Consider the following 23,807-nt stretch of genomic DNA (forward strand, 5'->3'; position numbering starts at 1 on the left):
GAGTTGTTGAGCTTTTTTTTCCTTCCCCCACTCAGCCACCAATGGAGGGAATAAAAGCTTTCACAGTGGTGGCAGGAGCAGTGATGGGACATAGCTCCAGGAGCGGGGCACATCACGATCACTCAGGAGCAGCTGGGAATCTCTTTTTTTACTCTCGCAATCAACTGAGAGAACCCTGGAGTAGATGATCCACCATCTCCTAGAACGCAACGTTTGGTAAGGGTGCAAGAGCAACGAACGCCAAGACATTTGACCATGGGGGGCCTCCGTAGGGTCAGATACTGCTGGGAAAGAGGGAAGGGGGAAGAGCCAGAGTGAGCAAAGAATTGAATTCTTTGTCTTCTCTTCTAACGTATTGACTGAATAAATCTTAAGTCAGAGCTTTCTTGTTTCCTCCCTGATTCTGGAAATCATCGGGGGGAGGGAGATAATTCATCAAGCCTGACATGTGAAGATAATTCCCTGCTTCCTGGCATCCCCTGCAACATAACACCAAATATTTCTTGTTTATTTGATTTAACCTGACTGGTGTTAAATACCATCTCCAAACTAATTTCTAATAATTTTCTTTTATTCTTATAGACAAATATATATATTTCTTTAAGTTGCCTTAGCTCATTTTTGAGAAATGGCTCTAAGAAATTAATGATGATGATTATAATAACAGCACTGAGGTAAGCATAGTAATGTGATCCTGAACCCCCATCTATGTACAGGCAGTGCTTTTTTTCTAGAAAAAGAGGTGCAGGAACTCCCACCTTTTGAGACGGACAGCTCTAAGTTGTAGAGCTTTTGGGAGGGACGCCAAAGTTGTTCCGGTTTTTTTAGGGGAACCAAAGTTGTTGAACTTTTGGGGGGTGCTTTTGGGGGGCAGCAACCACCCACAGCCACTTTCTGTCACCCTACAACGCCATGCTAATCACAGCACTGCCCTGAGCGCAGCAACATGCTGAAACGCACCAAAGAGGTTCTGGAACTCAGTTGTGGGGGGTTCTGGCTGGAAAAAAGCCCTGTGTTCAGGTATGAGAGGGGTTCATGAGGTGCTCTGTTTGGCTCCACTGTCAGAGGCACCAAGATGTCTCCTGCTGTCTCAGTTTGTAGAGGTGAAGTAACTCCTGTGGGGAAGCTTCTGGTTGGGTACAGTGTCTTCTGCCTCTCCAAAGGCCTTTGTTTCTCTGAATATCTTCACTGTGTTTGATGCATTTGTAAAGAAATAAGACAAGTGCCAAGCTACCAAGATGCAGGAATTTTCCCTTGTCTTCTACTTCTGGAAGCAATTGCTGAAGTCTTGATGAGTTTAAAATAGTTTCACCTTTTACGGCTGGAGGCCGGTAAATAACTGCAAGCCATTAGTGACGAGAGAGTACTTTCTTGCACACACACACACACACACACACACACACACACAAAAACAATCCAAGCTGCTACATTTAGCACTAAGGATCCTTCCTTTGAGTGGCAGTGGAGATGGAAGTCTAATGATAATTTTCAAAACAAAACAAAAAAGGTAGCTTCAAAGAGCCACTTAAGGCTGCTAAGTGACAAGCTTACTTACTGATCACATCCTTTAGCACCACCCTATTACTTTTACAAGCAGGGAACCAGATAAAAGCTTAATGTATATCCCAAATAAGTGAAGTCAAAGGAACTGTTGCCCATTACTTTGCTGAAAGTAAAGGAAGCACATAATATTAGCCTGCTGTTTTAAGCCAGTAGTAAGGAATTGTTTAATTACAGCCAACAGTTAAATAGCAATTTGCTTGAGAACACGGGTGTGAGTCTCCACCACAAATCTTGCCACTGCTGTGAGCTCCTTCATCCATTGCGTGGACAGGCAGAGTCCCCCAAACCCTGGGCGGCCCCCATGTGGAATAATGACTCAAGGCAACATGCTATGGGATTAAAATTGACCACAACTTTATTATGTTTCAGATGTGGGTAGAACTTGGCTCAGGCATTGGGCATTTATCCCTCCCAGTCCCCCACTGGGGATCTGGGAACATCAGGGTTATCCAGTGTGTGTGTGGGGGGGGAATGGGCTGGCTCTGGAAAACATATGTTCAAGCAGAGAGAGCCCGCCCCCATTATGCCGCCATCGCAGGGGAGAGCAATGACAACCTCTAGGCGTACGGCCAAAGCCTCCCCTCAAACAACCCCTTTAACAGGGAACCCTGGTATCACCGCTGCAAAGAGTGGGTGGGTCACCGCCACACGCCCACCCCCATTTAGGGAAGATAGACTAAAGGATTCCACCCAAGGCCTGATACCGCCAAAGTTGTGACGTTTTGCTATGGGAAAGCCAAACCTGCCAATGCAAGAGAATTCAACAGTGGCTTTGACGTAGCAGCACCTGTGTACCTGTGGAGAAAAGGTTAACCTGCAAAAGAAGTCTTAACGGAAGGTGGGTAGGGTGGGAGAAGCTCTGGAGCCAACTGACGATTCCCAGGTAAGATCCTCCCCCTATTGTGTGGGCAAGGTGGTCCCTCCCCCTACCTGGCTCGATCACCTTGGCAATGCCTCCCCAGGTGGGATTGGGCAACTGACTGAGGTAGGTGGCGACCTCCAGGTATCCCACCTGGGGGGAGGCAAAGCCAAGCCTGTGCTAATGTTGCCGCATAGGGTCCAGGGGGGCTGCACATGACCACACAAAGGGCGCCCCCCATTTAATGTGGGGAGCGGTCATTCTTGCTGCAGCAGCCAGCAGCTTCAAGATGGAGGCAGCAATGAAACCAAGCTAACCTTATCATTTATGGTGAGGATGACACCCAGCTAATTACATGGAGCACTTTGAACACTCAAAAGGGGTACATGGAATACATAAATAGCAACACCCTAGTGGTCCCGGGCCCTAAGGAAGTTAGATTAGCTTCAACCAGAACCAGGGCCTTTTCAACACTGGCTCTGCCTCATGAGACCAGGGCCCTGCAGGATCTGATTTCTTTCCGCAGGGCCTGTAAGACAGAGTGGTTCCACCTGGCCTTTGGCGTGGAGCCAATTTGATTCCCTCCCCCTCTTTCTTTTTCCTTTCTCCTGTGATGAGACTGCATTTTAATATTTTAATGTTTCAATATTTTAATGTATTTTAATCTTGTTTTTAAGTTATATTCATTCAACTTGTTTTTATTATTGCTTGTTAGCTGCCCTGAGCCCAGCCTTGGCTGGGGAGGGTGGGTCATAAATAAAAATTATTATTATTATTATTATTATTATTATTATTATTATTACGCCCCCATCAAATCAACCAAAGGCATGGTTAAAAAGGAACGTTTTTGCCTGGCGCCTATTCTGAACAGAATAGAAGGTAAGAGGTTGGAGGGGCACTGAATTTTGGCCTGGCACAGCTTTGCCTTTGTTCATCTACCCCCACCAAACCTTACAATACTCATCAACTTCATAGGCTGCAAATGGGATAGCAAGTTTGTTTGTTTTTTTGGCTCTGCTCTAATGAACAGGCATTTCAGATGGCAGGAAATAAGAGAAAAGAACCACAGCAGGTGGGCATGAGATAAAAGGGGAAGGAATATCTTATTTATCTTTTCCTCCCCCTCCTTCTAATTGTGGAAAATGCACTGAAGCAGCATCCATCTGTGCGTATTTTAAAGGAGACTGAATGAAAAATTTGCACACAAGCCCTTTGTACTTGGCAAGCATCCACACCCATACAAAGAGAAGGGAGAGGAGTGATCCAATTAGAATTTTGCAGTGTCCTGTGTTCAGAGGAATGCTTCATCACAGGGTCCCTTTTATGAAGAATCATGTTCACTTTCTGCTAGGGATGGATGAATCTGTCAATTTTCAATCCGCTCAGTTTCTGATTCCCCCCCCCATCTGAATTATGCAGCAATTTGTGGTTATGATTCTTCTGAAATGAAAACTATTCAGCATTTTATCCCAATATACACACTTTTGTATGCAGTTCTGATAAATAGAACCCTTTTTTGGCAAACAGTTTCCTCTAATACAATGCATTTTTGTGATATCTCCACCAATATAGTGGTACCTCGGGTTAAGTACTTAATTCGTTCCGGAGGTCCGTACTTAACCTGAAACTGTTCTTAACCTGAAGCACCACTTTAGCTAATGAGGCCTCCCACTGCCGCCGTGCCACCGGAGCCCAATTTCTGTTCTTATCCTGAAGCAAAGTTCTTAACCTGAAGCACTATTTCTGGCTTAGTGGAGTGTGTAACCTGAAGCGTATGTAACCCGAGGTACCACTGTATATGCATTTATCTGTACACTTTACCCAAATACATTCATTTTTTTCACACACTTCTTGGATGAAGAAGTGCATTGCAGAATTCAGGAAAATGTGGATTTTGGAGGGTGGCTGTGTTTCAGTTTGCATACTGGAGATGCAGGTAGATACACTGTTAAATGTGAACTGAATCAAATGTCTCATCCATCCCTACTTGCTGCCAATGTGTGTTGCTTGGATTTTGCATTCAAACTATTGTTGCTCTCCTAAAAATTAAAGAGCGAATGTGACTCTTTGTAAGGTTTTGAAAATACCTGCATCACTCGAGGACTTCCATCAGAGAGCTCGGGTGTGGCTGTGGACTGCTTTTGAGTTTTGCTGCTATTTAATGTCTGTGTAAAATAGCTGAGAGGGAGAAAGATATAGGAAAATGACTTCAGCTGCAAAGTTTTTAAGTATTTCCTTCTGAGCAACCTTGCTGGGGGTGGGCACATGCCAGTGGTAGATGGGGCCAGAGGTTGAGCTTCAAGGCCCCCAGGATCCCACCCCCCCTTGAAATAATTTCACACTGACACTTACTTTAGTTTAATTTTTGGACAAATTTTGGCCACAACTTTATTTAATAATAATAATATTTTATTATTTATACCCCGCCCAACAGGCTGGGCTTCCCCAGCCACTCTGGGCAGCTTCCAAAAAAAATATTAAAATACTGTAATACATTAAAAGCTTCCCTAAACAGGGCTGCCTTCAGATGTCTTCTAAAAGTCTAGGAGTTGTTATTCTCTTTGACATCTGGTGGGAGGGCATTCCACAGGGAGGGCGCCACTACTGAGAAGGCCCTCTGCCTGGTTCCCTGTAAGTTGGCTTCTCGCAGTGAGGGAATCACCAGAAGGCCCTCGGTGTTGGACCTCAGTGTCTGGGTAGAACGATGGGGGTGGAGACGCTCCTTCAGATATAGTGGACCGAGGCCGTTTAGGGCTTTAGAGGTCAGCACCAACACTTTGATAATAACTATGTGTGTGGTATTGGCTTAGGCATTGGCTCCAAACTAAAACTGACTCCACCTTTCTGATTGGTAGTCTAAAAGGGTAAACCAGACGAGGGAACAACATCGATGAAGACCAACCGAAGCTCACCCCGGGGTTGCTATGGTCCTGGCATGGCCCTAGCTCCTCAAGTGGACTTCAGACGAGATCCAGAGCCCCCAGATTTCCTTACCGGAATACCCTGTTCCTGGAGGGGCAGATGATTGTCGCACCTCCCCTCCCCCACATTTCAATAAGCCAATGCCTAACCACCTCCTTACAAGTTGTGACGATTGCTGAGGGGGTAGGCGAAAACCAAGTGGCTAAAGCCAATTGGCCAAATGGTAAAATTCCTACCCGGCCCCTGTTCCAAAACAGGCGACCCAAACCAAAGCAAAACCAAAGCAACACTGCCTAACACAAGGGTGGGACGGGTGTTCGGCAGCATGAAGCAAGTGCCCCCAATTACGTTGCGCTGCCGTTCTTAACAGCCCCTGGGATCACGCCACCCCCAGGCGATTGGCCCCAGACAGCCTGGCGTGATCCCAGGGCTATGGCTAGGGTTACACCCCTCCCTCTAAATTAACCCTTGGTGTGCCCTGAGTGCCCGTGCGAAACCAGGACCCTCAGGAGGATCCCGTTACACGTAGATGGGCAATTTTACCTTTGTACTGTGGGCTAGTTTGTACACACGTCCATCCAGACCAACCAGAGGAATGATCAGAGGTCAGAGATAAATCCTAGCCAGGCAAAGATGCATGGGGTGCAATGCAGAGTAAATGGGGTGTGTTTGTTTTGAGTACAGTTCTGCCGAAAGGTCCAGAGGGTGAGTTTCTGCACCCTAATATGCATCCTTGCTTGAGAGTTAGTACCACTGAACTCAACAAGGCTTGCTTCTGAGTTCACAGAATCTTGGCTCCTGATACTGGAGACATCAATACAGTGGTACCTCGGGTTACATACACTTCAGGTTACATACGCTTCAGGTTACAGACTCCGCTAACCCAGAAATAGTGCTTCAGGTTAAGAACTTTGCTTCAGGATGAGAACAGAAATTGTGCTCCGGTGGTGCGGCAGCAGCAGGAGGCCCCATTAGCTAAAGTGGTGCTTCAGGTTAAGAACAGTTTCAGGTTAAGTATGGACCTCCGGAACGAATTAAGTACTTAACCAGAGGTACCACTGTAGTTGTTTTGTGTGTTTTCTAACCTTGGTAGCTTTATTTTTTAGAAAAAGTTTTCCATCACCTCTTCTGGTACCTCTTCTGGTTTACTAGAGGTCCGAATAGAATTTTAGGAACTTAGTATATGTCAAAGGTCAGGGCTGACCCACCTTAATGATCAACCAGCATACATACCCAGTGTCTTTGCCAAAACCAGCTTACATCTTTAGTTAATAAAGTTGTGGCTGAATTCAACCCAATTCGGATGTTATGCATCTTATTTATACTCTGGGCTGGCCTCATGATGAGTCACTCGCTTCCTGTACCCGAGCCCACAAGTCCAGTTTCTCAGGAGACTTTTCGCACCTTGTGAACCCTCTTAAATGGTGGGTTTCTGGAAAAGAGCTTTTGCTTCTCTTAACTTTGAACAATAACTTGTGTTGAGGCTGGGAAATCCAGGTGGTGCTGAAGAAAACAGCAAATGAATACATATTTGCTGACTTCTTTTGTTTTCTGTTTTGCTTTTGAAACTCTTAATTGCTTACCATTTTAAAATGCAGGCATCTTTAAAATGTCTAAGCTCAATCTGTGCCTTTTGATTGTACTTCTCAAAGCTGAGCTCCTGGATTGTGGGGAAGAATGTGCATTTAGCCATTTTTCAACAACAAAAAATATGTATTTTTAGGTTCTGATTATTATCAACTCATTTGAATTGAATAAATCTTGGAATCCAACGAACATCTCTTTATTAGGGTTAAAAGAGCCTCAGAGTTAAAGCAGCATTTATTTCCCCACAGTGACAATAAGGTAAAGGTAAAGGGACCCCTGACCATTAGGTCCAGTCGTGACCGACTCTGGGGTTGCAGCGCTCATCTTGCTTTATTGGCCAAGGGAGCCGGTGTACAGCTTCCGGGTCATGTGGCCAGCATGACTAAGCCGCTTCTGGAGAACCAGAGCAGCGCACGGAAACACCGTTTACCTTCCCGCCAGAGCGGTACCTATTTATTTACTTGCACTTTGACGTGCTTTCGAACTGCTAGGTTGGCAGGAGCAGGGACCGAGCAACAGGAGCTCACCCTGTCACAGGGATTCGAACTGCCGACCTTCTGATCGGCAAATCCTAGGCTCTGTGGTTTAACCCACAGTGCCACCCGCGTCCCTTTACAGTGACAATAGGAATTGGAAATATTTGTACATATGCCATAGGAGTAAAAATGGTGAAGTCTGCTTTAGGAGTATTCCCTATATAAAAATCCTTCCTAGAGAAAGATGGGATGCAAGCTTTTGGTTTCCTTGCTCTTAACATCTATCCCTCTCCATCTTATTCCTCAAAATTCTTGCCAGGGGGAGAGATCAATGTCCAAATGGGGAGATGCTGCTATTATTCAGATATTCTGCATTCCTAGAAATTCATTTAATTTGAAAGAGGGTTTAATCTTCCAAGGTCTCTCTCTCTCTCTCTCTGACTGGATCTACACTGATCTGTGAAAACACTATTTATTTAAAAAATAGCTCTCAATGCAATTTCCCATTGATGACAGATCGCTGCTCTATAGCACCCTCTGGTGTCGCATTTTTATAACACATTTTTAATGTTACAACTGATCAGTGTAGATTAGTGCCCCCCCCCCCAAAAAATGAGATTTTCCAGTTTGGATGAATTCACCATTTTCTTTACTAAAAAGCGTTATCGGCAAAGTATTCCTGAGTCAGGTGCAGAAAACTGCAGGGCCTTTGGGAAAGCCTGACACGAATGAAAGGTGGCATTTACAGGCCTCTCGTTTATTCCACAAACAGCTCAGATCAAAATAAAAGCTTGGGGAGAATTCTTAGTTTCTCTTCCCTGGTTCCTTCCAGCCTTCCCCATCACCAAATCCCTCCTTCCATTCCCTTGCAAAGTATGGCAGGAGAACAGTCTTCCATCTTTATTTACTTGGTGCAACAGTTAGTAGTGTTATCAAGTTAAAGTTAAAGGACCCCTGGATGGTTGAGTCCAGTCAAAGGTGACTATGGGGTTGTGGCGCTCATCTCACTTCAGCCCGAGGAAGCTGGCCTTCGTCCACAGACAGTTTTCCAGGTCATATGGCCAGCATGATTAAACCACTTCTGGTGCAATGAGACACCGTGATGGAAACCAGGGTGCACAGAAACGCTGTTTCCCTTCCTGCCGCCTCAATACCTAATTATCTACTTGCACTGGTGTGCTTTCAAACTGCTAGGTTGGCAGAAGCTGGGACAGAGCAACAGGAGCTCACCCCCGTCACACAGATTCGAACTGCCGACCTTCTGATCGGCAAGCCCAAGAGGCTCAGTGGTTTAGACCACAGCACCACCTGCTCCCTATTTAGTAGTGTACTGGGGTGCAAAGCCCTAGGGTTTGGGAGACAAGCACAGGACACGGTCATTTTTTTCCAAATTTTGAATTGGCTCTGGAAAATTTTGAGTTCTTCTCTCTTATTTATTTTTTATTTATATTTAAATATCATTTTCAAGTGATACAGTGCTTGAGAGAGCAAACTTATCTCTAAAGGGAGAAGAGGAGTGTCTAAACCAGTGTGAGATTGAAGCCTATCCCCAGTCTGTGGAAGAAGTACATTAGATTCCATCCTAAGGGTTGTGTCCAAAGCTAGTCCTATTCAAAGACGATCCATTGAAATGAATGGACATGACTTGCGCCCATTCATTTCACTGAGTCTACTCTGAGTACAACTTTACTGGATATAACCATTTCATTGAATTCAAATCCAGATGTATGTCTTTCCAAATGGAGGTCTTGGACTAACATTTCATTTCTACATAGCTTCTAACACAAAGTGCTCGTTTGTTTTAGGGCAAGCCTGCACAGACTTTTTTTTTTTTTTTCATCTGATGTTTCTAATATGATACTTCAGGATAATGTCTGCTGTAGAGGTTTTGCCCAAGTTGCTGTTAAAATATTGATATTTTCCTTTTTCTCCCTATTTGTCAAAGTTTTTGTTGATGTTGTCTTTGTTTTATTCATTATGTATCATCATTCATTATTAAACTGGAGAAATTCTGAAGGAAGGGCAACAAAATGCTAAAAGGGTTTTTGAAAAATCATTTCCCACTGAGTTCAGAGAGAATGGAATTCGTAATGGCCTTAAGAAAGGATTACAAGGGAGGGCACCACCTGTGTATAATTTGTAAAGATTGCAGCTAAGTATTTCCTTGGCTGGATTTCCTCTTTCCCTTTGTGCCATGGGAAATGAGCTTTAGAAAAGGACAGATAAGATAATGCTTGAGGAAATGCCATGCATTCTGCCAACCATATTCTGGTTGAAAAAGATTTGGAAGTATTTTTACCCCACCTGAAGTTCTCAAGACACCTTTCAATGGACAAAATCCAGTGATGTCTGCCTGGAAATCCACCTATTCAATGGGATCTCTTATTTCCTTTCTCCCCAGTTGCCATGAAATAATCTGGAGAAGTCCTCCTAGGTGTTCCATAGTTATATCCATTTTGTCTTTACCTGAGCTAAGGCTATTCTCATAATGGCCCCACTACTTTGGAATACTGTGCCTATTAAAATCCACTAGACACCTCCAATTTTGATGTTTTGTCAGTTTGTTGAAAGCATTTCTGTTTTAGAAATTTGATTTAATGTTGGCCAGTTGGTCTGTCTTTTATGCTTTTATAAGTTTGTGATATTCTGTTGCATACTAACATAATCTTTTAAATAAATTGGTGGTTTGCAAATCCTTTTATGAATATATACAATAAATAGGGAAAAGTCTCGTTGCACAAGCTTGCACATGTGTCTACCAGTGTTTAGTGTGAACAAGGCTTTATTAATTTTGCTTCTTTATGATTGACCTATGAGCCGATGGCTACTTTCTAGCAATATTTCCCTGTTCGGGTCACTTTAAGTCAATTATATCTGACATTCTAAGTCGCATGGGATTTGACGTGCAGAGTGCGAAGTCTCAGAAGTAACTTAAAGCAGACATTGTGGTCTGGCCACAGCACACCTGTTAATGGGCAATATATTTTATTCTCTCCCATAAGTGGCTGATAGCGGTTTCTCAGGCCAAGTTTTTTAGACAATACATTTCAGCTTGTCCCTGGTCACAGGGGAATGGCTTACGGGAATTATATCGTGTTTTGGGCAGTGAGGGAGGGAAGGAATCTAATGTGAGAAATAGCCCTAAAAGCATTCTGGATCAAGGTAGAGTGACATTCTGAAAGATTTAATGTTTTCTTGCAGAACACAGACTGCATGTTGCTAAATTGGTTCTTTTCGAGAAGGAATTAAACAGGAGAATATGACACAAAGCCTGTGGGTCCCAGGCACATCAAAAGCCTAATTACAGCTTGCCAGTGCAATGCATTTCCCAAAAGAATCTTATGGTGCCTATATTGAGCTGCCTGGGAAGAGAGAGAAAAAAATATGGGTCATGTCTCTAAAAATAAGATGGAAGCACGGTACATATCTGAGGCTGGAGGTTAGGGCCTCTTCTGTGGGGGGTAGAATAATGGGAAGAATTCAACTGGTAATTTAATCCAGCTGAATGTGGATGTTTGAGAATGGGACAGAGGAAGTATCGAGAGCTACTTTGCAAGTAACTTTTTCTGACACTTGAGGCTGGAGCTACACATTTTGGCCGACCCTAACAAATAACGATGCAAACTGCATGGTGGGATATCACGTTGTGCTGTGCTTCCCTTCTCAACTTCATTAGCTGTTTTCTGCCGGGGTTGGAGAACCTTTGCAACACAGGGGTGTGCCACTCCAAGCATTTTGCATTTCTAAATGATGCAGGAAGAAAAGAAAGAGATGTTGGCTTAGACTCATTGGCAGAGCTTGAGTAAACAATCGCAATTGTATATAATAAAAAATAAGATTATATGTATTGGGGAAATTTTGGGAAAACAATACACAGGGTGAATAATATGAAAATAAAACAAAATGGGAGTATGAGAGAAATCCAGGGGGGGGGGGAGGAAAATATGGAAAACTGTTAGAGAAATATTGTTAGAGGATGTATATATGGAAAAAAAAAACAATAAAAACTTTTTTTTAAAAAAAGAGAGAGATGCCGGCATAGCTGCTGCTTTTTATGGCCATTGTAAATAGGCTGCAACATCTATTTCCAACCTAAGGTTAGGCCCATGAGCAGGACATTAATAAAAACAAAATATTTTGGAACTTGCTTTGGGTGGTGAATCAGTTCAGTTTGGCACTTTGGACTGACATTTTGCTTTGGTTGGTATGCAGAAGCTCTGCTTCCTCGTTTGCTACGATGGGGAAATCAACAACGGTCCATAACCAGAACTGATGAAATTTGCAGGTATATTGGCTTTGTTTCATGGGCGTAACAAGGATTTATGTTGGGGAGGAGCAGGACACCCACCTGCCATTATACCCTGTCTGGTTCTGTCTAACAGATTTGGAATGAAACAACCGTTATTTTAAATTACTTTCCTTTGATCCAAGTGCTCAGAAAAATCTGTCAAGATCTTTCTACAATTTCTACTTTTAGTTCAGTATTTCTATTTATTTACTTGATTTAGGGAGGTCAGCTGCCCCCCTGCCCCCTGGCTATGTCCATGATTCTTTTGAGGGGAAAGAACATGGCAATTTTTGTGTGTGTAGCCTTTAAAGATTTGCATGGGGGGGGGGATGCCCTTCCATCTCTGTGGTTTTGTGGGCAATCTGTATGAACTTAGATATTCCCTAAGTACATTCCTTGCAAAACTTCAGAGGAATGAATGCAGGGATTAAGGAGTTATGATGACCTCACAAGATCTGAAGCCTCCTGCAATAAGCATACAAAAATACACAACATTAGGGGGGAATTACTTACACGAAATGTGTGTGTTAGGCAAAATTGCATTGGGAATTGGTGATGAATTTTCTTTAGAGATAAACACAAACAAACAAATATGAATTGAACTTAAGCCTAGGAAAATGGGAACCTGAGAGGAAGTGAAACTGATTGATTTTTCCATCCCTACTGAGCTATCCCCAGAATTAGGTTTGTCTACCCCAGTCTTTTCTTGTCCATGAGAGATAGTGGACATACTCTGTCCCATTAGAAACAAGTAATGCAGCACTGAGGTTAATTCTGACTGCAGGAATGGTTCTCTGTTTATTCTGAGGCAAGTTTTGTTAGTTTAGGCTAATTTGGGCATATTTATTCTACCTTAGAATAATGTCTCAGCTACTTCCCACTATTGATAAAATATATTATACACAACAGGGTTCTGAATTAGAAACTGAGCACACCATCATGCAACCTAATAGCGTGCATTTTGAAAACAAAGTTTGCTATAAGCTAGACTTCCATCCGGTACCTGCTGAGTCTTCCTCTAGCTTCCTCCATTTCCCTGGAAAAGCTGACGTTGCTAACAGCAATCTAGGGCATATTGTTTAAGCAAGTTGTGTTGGTGTAAGCAGTAGCAGAGCAATTATGGGATCCTTAGTGCAAGGCTTGGCAGGAGGAGATAAGCTCTGGAGCGCGATGGCCTGATTCTCCTTTCCCTTTCTGCAATGTAAATTTCTATTCAGCTCTGGAGGTTTGCATAGGATTTAAAAGCCGACGTATGCAAGTGGAGAACAGGGAATGGATGATTATGTGCTTTAAAATGGAGCAAGCAGCAAATGCTTAAAAATCGTGGCAAGGAGTGGACAGGACAGGCAATGGTTGAGATTCACTCCACTCTGTCATCCATCCATATTGGTGGTAACAGGTAGCTTCACCAGGTTTAATGGAGTATTGGGCTTGACACCCTCTGAACAGCACTCCTTAGCATAGCTGTCAAGCGTCCCTTATTTGGAGGGACAGTCCCTTATCCCAGCGCCATGTCCCACTGCTGTCCCTTATTGACGGATGTCCCTTAAATTTCCCGGGTTTCAAAGGAAGCAGCTCCTCTCCCTCCCTGCCAGCCAGCCAGGGAGGAGGAAGGCTCCAACTGTGTTGCTTGGCTGCCTGGCACGCCCCCCTCCAGCCTCCTCTCACCAGCCTCAGCCCCTGGGAGCCCCTCCCTGCCAGAACTGGCGGGAGCCTCAGGCCCTTCTGCCGCCATCCTCCTTGTGGCCGCCGAACTGAGCGTCTCTGCCTGGGGCCTCCCCTCTGCCCGTCGCCGCTGCTTCCGCTCCCCCTAGGCCATACTGCGGCTGTGCCACCGAAGGACCCGGATGAGATGGGCAGCCTGGCATGGCCCGCAAGCGCTTCTCCCATAGATTTGTAGTGGTAGACTAGCATAGATGGTCTGATCTGCGGGTTTACTTTGGGCACTATCCCCCCCCTTTCTCCCGCCCCACCTGATGGAATTGAGAGCTGCAGATGGAGCACGAGAGAAAAGATACAGAACTGAAGCAACATCTTCGTAGCTTGGACTTTGTTTTGCACAAAAAGTGGTTGCTGCTTGTAGTTATTTAATTGCAGTGTTTCATCAGCTGGTGTCTTGAGCAGCAACCTCTGGAAACGAAGGGCTAAAAACTGGCGCTGCTCTCCAAAATTATCTGGTCCCTTTTAACTTCGTATTTTAGCTGGTTGACTAAAATCCCTTATTTTAGCTGCTGGTCCCTTATTTTCAAGGCTGCTGGTCCCTTATTTTCAAATCTGTAAGTTGACAGCTATGCTCCTTAGTATGCCCCACAAGCTTACCAAGACCTCAGGTAATAATGGGAACAGGTGGTAGTGCTGGAAGCAGTGGCTGCAGATAACAGACCCTCCTTCAGTCAAACACTGTAAAGGGAAATTCTGGGTGAGACTGCTGCTGCCACCATCCTATCATGGGCGAGGAGTTGGCTTCACCTGCAGAGTAGCAGCCTGAAGGAGCAGAAGAACTGACTCCACCTGCTGCTGATCAGCCTTGCTCCTGATGAGAACCAGCTGGCTCCAGCTTTCTTCAGCAGGGTTTCCAATCTCAGTCAGTTGCTGGAAACAACATTTGTCCTTCCTGGCCAGACCTTGTTGCTTCTTGAGACCTTGGACTTTCTTGACCCCCAGATCGTCTGACTACGTGAACTGACATACTCCTGATCTTAGGACTGGACTGGACCTTGCCTACGGACTCTGCATCCAGGCAAGTACCCCTCTGAGCCTTGGCTGGCTGGTTGGCTGGCTTCTCCCTCTACTGGGCTCTGCCATGATTGGCAGCACAGGACTATGACACATCCCTATTTAATAAACCTCCTTGTCCCCAGAGTCTATGGGTCCTGACTCAAATGTGTACATCAGTTATGGGGCCTAGAAGCACTGGGAATAAAGATGACAGTAGTAGCTGTTTGACCTGCCCTCCCTTTTTTTTGTATAGCACCAGGCCATTTTTTTAAGGACTTAAGGGGGAAGATGGAGCCAGCTGAATTGGGCCTTGGTGTTTGTCCCACCATAGCTTCTCTATGTTCATTTTTTCTCATGTCACCACAACTCATTCTCACATACATCACAGTGTAGGTCTGAAGAGAAAGTGGAGCTGACAGAAGAGTGGGATATAAATGCAATGTTGGAAAGTCGTTTGCTAAGTATTTGGTTACCTCTTATGATATTGTAACCAAATTTTGTCCCATGATTCCTGAGATTAAAGAGCATGGGTGGGTTTTGTTTTTTGGTCTGTTATGGGATACAGTGAGGCACCATTTTGAATCCACATGGCTGGCAGAACTTTTCAAAACTGCCCTGAATTTAGTCACTGATTTTAAAACTGTACTGGTCTTTAGGGTTTCTTGATAATTCCCATGAAATGCTGGTTACGAGGTTGCTTAGTAAGTAAATAATAATACATGTTTGTATTTCTCTCATCAAATGTAGAAATGGTTAAGAATGGGTGGTTTGTGCCCGCACATTATGCAGAGACTAGACTGTTAACAGACATTTTGAGTGGAATGCCACATTTTGTAGTGGCAATAAGACTGATTTACAGAAACATTGCTTTGCAACTGTCTAAAGGTTGAAAAGTGAAGTGTTTGTAAGCAAATTGTATGGTTGCCTTTAAAAGCTATTTGCTCGGGGGAGATATATTTGATTTTGCCGTATATCTTCCTTTTGCACAGGCATTTCTTCACCAGTCCATTATAGGGTTTCAGGTCCATTTGCATTTCGCTAATGTGTTTCTGATACTTAATCCCCACAAGCTATAAAAAAGGACAATTCACTTTGACTGAAATTCTCTATGAGATTGGCTACTCGGGAAACTTTGTCTTGGAAAAGACAAAGATTTAGCTCCAGATATCTTAGGCTGATGTCAGTAGACCTTGAGCCTTAGTTTAGCCTATTAATTTAATCTTAATTTATAATTTGGGGGCAATTAATAAGCCGGTGCTGCATGACGAATCAAAACTTGGCTGACATTTTGATACATTTGAAAGGCAAATGTTGAACCTGTCTATTAAAAGAAAAACAGAAGTCTGGATTTCTGACATATATATTTAACCTGCAGTGCACATAAGAGTCATCCATTGTGTTTTGAGTCCATACTTACAGTTGATTAGAAAAAGGGGAATGTCCTTGGAATTGTCAGTTCATGCTTTAAGTCCCCCTGTGACAAGACAGGAAAGTGATTTTTTTAAAAGGCACATGAGCATTTTAGGTGGATTCCGGAACAGTAGCCAGACATCTTGGCTTGATTTACATGACAGCTCTTGTCAGGGAAGAGCCCAAGGAGAGGGGGAACGTGTTGGCAAAGGATGCACATGAGGCCCAGGGAAAGAAGACAGTGATTTGTGGGGTTTTGTGGCACCTGTGTAGCAGTTGCCAGGGGAGAGTCAGGAGGAAGAGACCGGGCAGCTAGACTCGAGAAAAGGAGACAGTAGAAGAGCTGCAGGGGAGTTAAGAGGCTGGAGAACCTAGAAAGAGTTGCATCTTTGGAATCCCATCAGTTGCCCCCACCCTCCGCTGTCTCCATTTTCTTTTTTTTCCTTTTTTATAAATTTTTTATTGGTTTTTCAACACATAATAAAAGACAATACATCACAATACCTAGACAAACAAACATATAAACACGTATAATTTCTTGACCTTTTTTTTCCTTAATCCTTCTTTCAGCGACTTCCCCATATCTCCCCTTTCTGCATCCCTGTTTTAAATCTTTCCAGCAACCCCTAATTTCAATTACTTATAGCACTTTCTTTAAATCTTTTTTCTCATATCCAATTGTTTGTCACTGCAATTCTATTTTGCATTACCCAAGACATTTTAACACTCATTAATTTTACAACAGTTCTTAAGATAAACTTTAAATTTCTTCCAATCTTCTTCCACCGTCTCTTTCCCTTGGTCACGGATTCTGCCAGTCATCTCAGCCAGTCCCATATAGTCTATCACCTTGGTCTGCCATTCTTCCAGTGTGGGTAGCTCTTGTGTCTTCCAATACTTTGCTAAGAGTACTCTTGCTGCTGTTGTAGCATACATAAAAAACGTCCTATCTTTCCTTGACACCAATTGGCCTACCATGCCCAGGAGGAAGGCTTCTGGTTTCTTCACGAAAGTGCATTTAAGCACCTTTTTCATTTCATTATAAATCATTTCCCAGAAGACCTTGATCCTTGGGCACGTCCACCAAAGGTGGTAGAAAGTACCTTCAGTTTCCTTACATTTCCAACATTTGTTATTGGGCGTATGATAAATTTTTGCAAGCTTGACTGGGGTCATGTACCACCTGTAGATCATTTTCATAATGTTCTCTCTTAAGGCATTACATGCCGTAAACTTTATACCGGTAGTCCATAACTGTTCCCAGTCAGCAAACATAATGTCATGCCCAATGTCTTGTGCCCATTTAATCATAGCTGATTTAACCGTCTCATCCTGTGTATTCCATTTCAACAGCAAGTTATACATTCTTGACAGATTCTTAGTATTGGGTTCCAATAGCTCTGTTTCTTCTTACTTTGAACTTCAATTTCTCATAACTCTGCAATTTCACTTTTCCCTCCTCATGTTCTATAATTTCCCAATATTTTGGCCATTTGGATTCCATATTAAGTTTTTTCACTTCCTTAGCTTCCATTGGTGACAACCACCTAGGGGTTTTGTTTTCCAACAAATCTTTATACCGAATCCAAACATTGTATAGTGCTTTCCTAACAATATGGTTTTTGAAACCTTGGTGGGTTTTAACCTTGTCATACCATATATATGCATGCCAGCCAAATCTGTTATTGAACCCTTCCAAATCCAAAATGTCTGTGTTTTCAAGAAGCAGCCAGCTTTTCAGCCAGCAAAAAGCCGCTGATTCATAATACAGCTTTAAGTCTGGCAGGGCAAACCCCCCTCTTTCTTTTGCATCAGTTAGTATCTTAAATTTTATTCTGGGCTTTTTGCCCTGCCAGACAAATCTAGATATGTCCCGCTGTCTCCATTTTCAAGGAGGGGTGTGGCGATCACACTGGGTCCCCGGACATTTGACGGTCTGTTGATCCCTGTGCCACCACTGTGATTGCTTCCCCGCTGCCACCAACCCGTTTCTCTCAGATACACACAGAGTCCAGACAGTTGTTAACATTAATTAAATAAGCAAGTTTATTTTATAAGCATTAAGGTTATGGTTTCAGATAATTTTTCTTGTCAGTTTCTTATTCTTAGTTTCTTTACTGACCTATACCTTCCTAATAACTTCTGATTATCCCAACTGTCTATCTGACTCCTCCTAACAGTTTCTCTCACTCTCTCACATCAAAACTAGACCAACCCACAGACCTATCCTCCCTCTTCCTTCTCCAACTCCCAACTGGCTCCCAACAACTCTAACTTCTCCCCTTGGGTTCCCACTGGCCAATCACTTCACACTCATTTAACCCTTTCCTTATGACCCCCTAGGAAGGCGAACGCCACAAGGGGCTTAAAGCAATGGGAGCAACTGGAGCTGCCATTGGAGAGGAGCCATCAGGTGTTTAAAAGGAGTTTAAGAAAGCAGGAAGGGGCAGGGCCACAATATTGCTCCAACTGTCCAAGACAGAGCACAGGTCTGCAGCTAGGGCTTCTACACGTTTTTCTTCCTCCCTGAAAACTCATTCTTTAAAGCTGAATTGGAGCAAATGGCAATATGCGGGGGACCCACATTGCTGTTTGTGAAGCTTCAGTAGAGGGGCTAAGTGTGGATAAGCCTCTAGTTAGTAGTCAGTGTCATGTGTATCACTTGCATCCATTTGCTCATCCTCATTGGGTGCACTCGGGACAGCTCTACAGTAGGCATAGGCAAACTCGGCCCTCCAGATGTTTTGGGACTACAATTCCCATCATCCCTGACCACACCTCCTTTTAGTTAGGTATGGTGGGAGTTGTAGTCCCAAAACATCTGGAGGGCCAAGTTTGCCTATGCCTGCTCTACAGAATGGCTCAATCTTCTCTTGTGACCAGCTCCACGCTGGTAGCATCTGAAGATGATGATGAAGATGACACATTACATGGGTCCTGTAAGTAATTCCTAAACTTCCCTCTGAACTTCAGCTGCTGGAAAATACTGTACAGTAGAATCCCACACTGCAGGGGCAGAAAACCTCAGGCCTGAAGTGATGGGAAGCTTGTGTGTTCAGGAGAAACAAGAAAAGGAAACAGGCTTTGAACATGATCTTCAAGCCAAGAGAGCGGGCTGAAACTCCACTTCCTGAATTATGTACTCCAGAATACTGTGTTTTGTTTCTTCTGTCAGATGTTTAACAATGGGAGTGTATCTATATGCCAATGAAATCACCAACAGCAATAAATGATGCTAGCTGCACAGAGAAGCAATCTCCATATCTTGTCTCTGCAGCAGTTTAACCTGTGTCAGGGATAAGTGTGCCCATTTATGTGTCAAGATTGACTTAGAGAAGCATGGCACCTCAAGTATAAAATCTAATCAATTAGCCTTTAAGTAATAAGCTGGTTACAGTGGTACCTCGGGTTACAGACCCTTCAGGTTACAGACTCCGCTAACCCAGAAATAGTACCTCGGGTTAAGAACTTTGCTTCAGGATGAGAACAGAAATTGCGCAGCGGTGGCACGGCAGCAGCAGCGGGAGACCCCATTAGCTAAAGTGGTACCTCAGGTTAAGAACAGTTTCAGGTTAAGAACAGACCTCCAGAACAAATTAAGTTCTTAACCTGAGGTACCACTGTATCTTATGAATGTGAAATGTAAGTCCATATTGAAGACCCAGCATGGCTGGGTGTTTGTGTGTGTGTGATAGTTTCCTGAAAGTACACAAACTGGAAAAAAAACTTATGTATGCCCTGAAGAGATGTATTGTGTTTAACACACCAGCAACCAGGGTTATGATCATGCCAGTAATGAAGGCACATTAAGTGTTAATTAGTATTGAAAAGGAAATGTTTAGTTTCCGCATTCCTTTGAGCAACATTGTAAATATTTTAAATAAATAGATATAATACAGACTGCTTCTCATTAAAATAATACCAAAGCATAGGACAATTCAATACAAAACAATTTGAACCCAATTCAATATGCAATCAAAACAATCCTATTAAAAGAGTGTATCACAATTATTCTAGCAGGGAATTGTTCAACTGGTGTCACGGGCCAAAGAAAGCATGAGTAAACAGATATTTTTCAACAGCTGTCAAGACTTGGTGGAACGCTCTGTCACAAGAGACCAGGACCCTGCGGGATTTGACATCTTTCCACAGGGCCTGCAAGACGGAGCTGTTCCGCCTGGCCTTTGGCTTAGACTCACTCTGACCCCTTATATGGGATTTGGCATATAATTTTTTTCCTTGCCTTTTTTGCTGGCCCATGTAGGACCAGCATGGATAGCTGGCTTGGGTGAATATCTGATGTTTCCTCCCGTTATGGTCTTGATTTATGGGCTACACTAAAATGAGGCTGCATTTTAAGCTGTATTTTAAGCCGTATTTTATTTATTTTTGTTTTTTTTCTATTATGTTTTATTGTAATTTATATTTGGTGTTAGCCGCCCTGAGCCTGGCCCTGGCCGGCGAGGGCAGGGTATAAATAAAATATTATTATTATTATTATTATTATTATTATTATTATTATTAAGAACTGAACAGACTAGGTGATTGTAAAACCTTGATGCAGTGATCACTCCACAGACTGAAGTGGAGAAGACACTCCTGTAAGTTGCTACGATGTGAGCCTATGCACATCATGGCATAACTAATAGGGCCCCCTCCTAAGATCTTAGTGAATAGGCAGCTCTATATAGGAGAAGCCATTCTTAGAGAAGAACTGGTATTAAATCACATAGGGCTTTAAAGGTTAAGCTAGTAACAAGAACTTAAACTTGTATTAGTAGTAGATTGGCAGTCAGTATACTACTTCCTTTAACACAGGTGTAACAGGTGTGCAGTAGGCTTTTCCATTTGAGGTGTTTCCAATGTCTACTTATACCCATCATTTGGGCTGGCATATTGAGGAACTCCTTGATGGAGGGGATCCCCCGGGCACAGCTGGGGCAGGTGGGGGGTTGCATTGTTCAACTCAATTGCAAGGGATGTTTTTAATTGTCGGTTTACGGTTTAATCTTTGTTGTTAGCTGCCTTGAGCTCTTTGGAGATTAGGTAGGAGAGATGTTCTAGATAATAAACCAATAGCCATGGAAACAGAATTCATGTTCAGACATACACCTGAATTTAAAAGGTAGAGCATACCAGGGATACACACACAGAGAGAGATACCCTTCCTTTAACATCCCATGGGCAAAGAGGATGTTTAAGCATATTTGGTTGAACAGAATTTAAAAACTCCCCAAGACTGGGAATGCTGACAAGGTCTGGAGAGGACCTTAAGCTCTTGAGGACATTGGGAATAAGGGCTTGCATGCACACCCTTTCCATATTTCAGGTGTAGGGAACCTTTGGCTCTCCAGATGTTGCTGAACTGCAACTCTTGTCATCACTGCCAATTGGCCATACCTGCTAGGACCAATGGAAGTTCTAGTTCAGTCACATCTGGAGGGCCAAAGGTTCACCACTGTTGCTATATTTTAAATCTTTGTATGCTCAGGCAAATCGCCATGTTCACAAATGGTGTGCAAAAAGCTTATCCATGGGCTTTGTCCCAGGACAAGGTATTAAATCTGGAAGGCAACCTGTGTTTCTCTTTTCCCTGATGCTGCCATGGGCCTACAGTTTGAGTAAAGACATACTGACCCTGAAACTCTTTAGCTGATCTAAATGTGGGTGGAATTTTCATAATCCTGTGACAGATCAGCTTTGAAAATGTAGCTGAGTCCTAGGAGCAAGGGCAAACAGGAGATGGTCATCACTATCACATCCTGCTTATAAGCTTTTCCGAGACATCTTGCTGACTGCTGTTGGCAACATAATGACTTGACTTTGACCATGAATCTAGGAAAGCTGCTCTTATGATTTTTTTGAGCCTTTGTGTGATATCTATAATATGTAAACCAAACCTTCTCAGCCTTTTCAGAGAGTAACATTCTAATCTGAAAGCACTTTCTCAATAAGGATGACCTGTGTAATTGTTGCTGTTGTAGTCTTTTCAAAACCTTTTCTTAGTCATCGACTCCGTTCATGGCCAGTGTTGCTTGTATAGCACAGATGAACACATTGACTCAAACCCTCGAAGGAAGGGGGATGCAGATGCGTCCTTGATTTTAACCCTGTGTGATGCATTTGTTTGTCTGTCACTGCACTGAATGCTTTCTTCTTAGACTAGCACTTGCTCTTTCTGAGCAAAAGCTATAATTTGCTGATCTGCTCCGCAGAGGTTTGTGTATGTAGCTACACTAGCTCTGTGTTTAATGACACTTGTATAATTGGAGACATATGGAATCTTAATGAAGAGTGGGGACTAATTGCCTGGAGTATGCTCTTTCTCCAGTCAAGAATTTGTAAAGTGTGTATTTTCTTCCCCTTGTGAACTCTCTTTGGCTGTAAAACAGACTTTCAGGGATCATCTTTTGTTCAATGAAAAATCAGGCTATCTCATTTTTGTGCTGACTGATGCAATGCAATTTGTCCTCCTAATGTTTGCAATGAAGAACTGAAGGGTATTTTCAAACAGGTTGCAATTAGATCAAAACCATCCAGACTGAAGTCTGATATGCAAACTCTCCTAGTAATGTTTATGCTCAGCTTGGTGATTTTTGTCAGCTCATTTTGATGAGCGGCAATGACCCAAATATGTTCTGGGTCAGCTAGACTGCATTTTGGTTGGATTTAGTGTGTTGAGCCAGCAGCCCTGGTATTCTTGACCTAGCAGTCTGCCATGCATTTCTAAAAGAACCCCAAAATGTCACTCAATGGCGCAGCATGGGTTGCCAGGGCCCAGGGCCACGCGGAGGTGGGTGGGAGGGAAACAGAGTATGCCTGCACATTCAACTGCCTATCAGAGCACATGTCACCCAGGAGATCACAGCCACAGATAAGAGTCATCCTTTTTTCCTGGTTCAACAGAGTCCAGCAGTGGATGCCTGCAGCTGTATTGAGGCAGCACTGGGTGTTGAAATTTTGGACCCTAACAATTTTCATGCTACTGAACCTTTTGAATTGTTTCTTCTGGTCGGTTGGTTGGTTGGCACAGTGTAGATGCTAAGAAGGTTTGGGATTCTCCGGGGATCTATCTTTGTCATAAGAGGCTCAAGTAGCCTCATTGGCAATGAGTGCATTTTATGAGCATTGGTGAATTCATCTAGTGATTAGTTAAATTCTACCCTCACTTCGGCTGGTAAGGAAATTCTTTTCCCCACAAGTGTAAACATTGAATATAGTAGTGTTCTAGTAGAGCATGAGATGCTAAATCACAGGGTTGTGGGTTTGAGCCCCACAACCTGCATTTCAGAGAGTTGGACTAGATAACTGCAAAGCAACTAAGCTTTATGATCATAATTTTTCTTCCCCTAGATGTGTTACTATCCCATGTTGATGAGCCCCATCTGCCCTTCATTTCTCTCTTCAGCACATGCACAAACCACCTTCCTGACCGTTGGATGTACTATTTGTCTCATCCGCTCAATCTGCTGGATTCTGTCTTCACATGGAGGGGACGTTCCTAAATCACTGAGGGTTTGAGACCCATAACCACTCTAACCTGGTTCAGATGGCCAGGTGAAACCATTTCTCAGGATGTGGCTGCTGTCACATGCTGATAGCTTCTAGGAGAGCTGAGTGCTCAGTGGGGACCAAAAGTGGACAAAGTACCCCAGAAGGAGCACAATGTGTCCCTCTACCACTCCCCTAACACCCCATGCATCCCATAAGAGAGTTACACTGGTGAATTTCCAGATGAGCCAGGGTTGATGACTTATACCAATGTGATGGGCTCATCTAGGAATCTGGAGATCCACCACATCCTAAATTTCTCAAACTGGTGGATCTAGGGTTTTATTTTGTTTTTTCGTATGCTGTGTGTGAATGTTCTGAAAGAACTATCCCCACCCCCACCCCGCTGCTGTGTATTTCTATTGTACAGATATAGGGATAGAGTACTGGTTGTTGAAAATGGTGGTGAGATGCTGCAGTTTTAACCCTGTGT

This window comes from Podarcis filfolensis (assembly GCF_964270895.1).
Source record: "Podarcis filfolensis genome assembly, chromosome: 7".
NCBI classification, from domain to species: Eukaryota; Metazoa; Chordata; class Lepidosauria; order Squamata; family Lacertidae; genus Podarcis; species Podarcis filfolensis.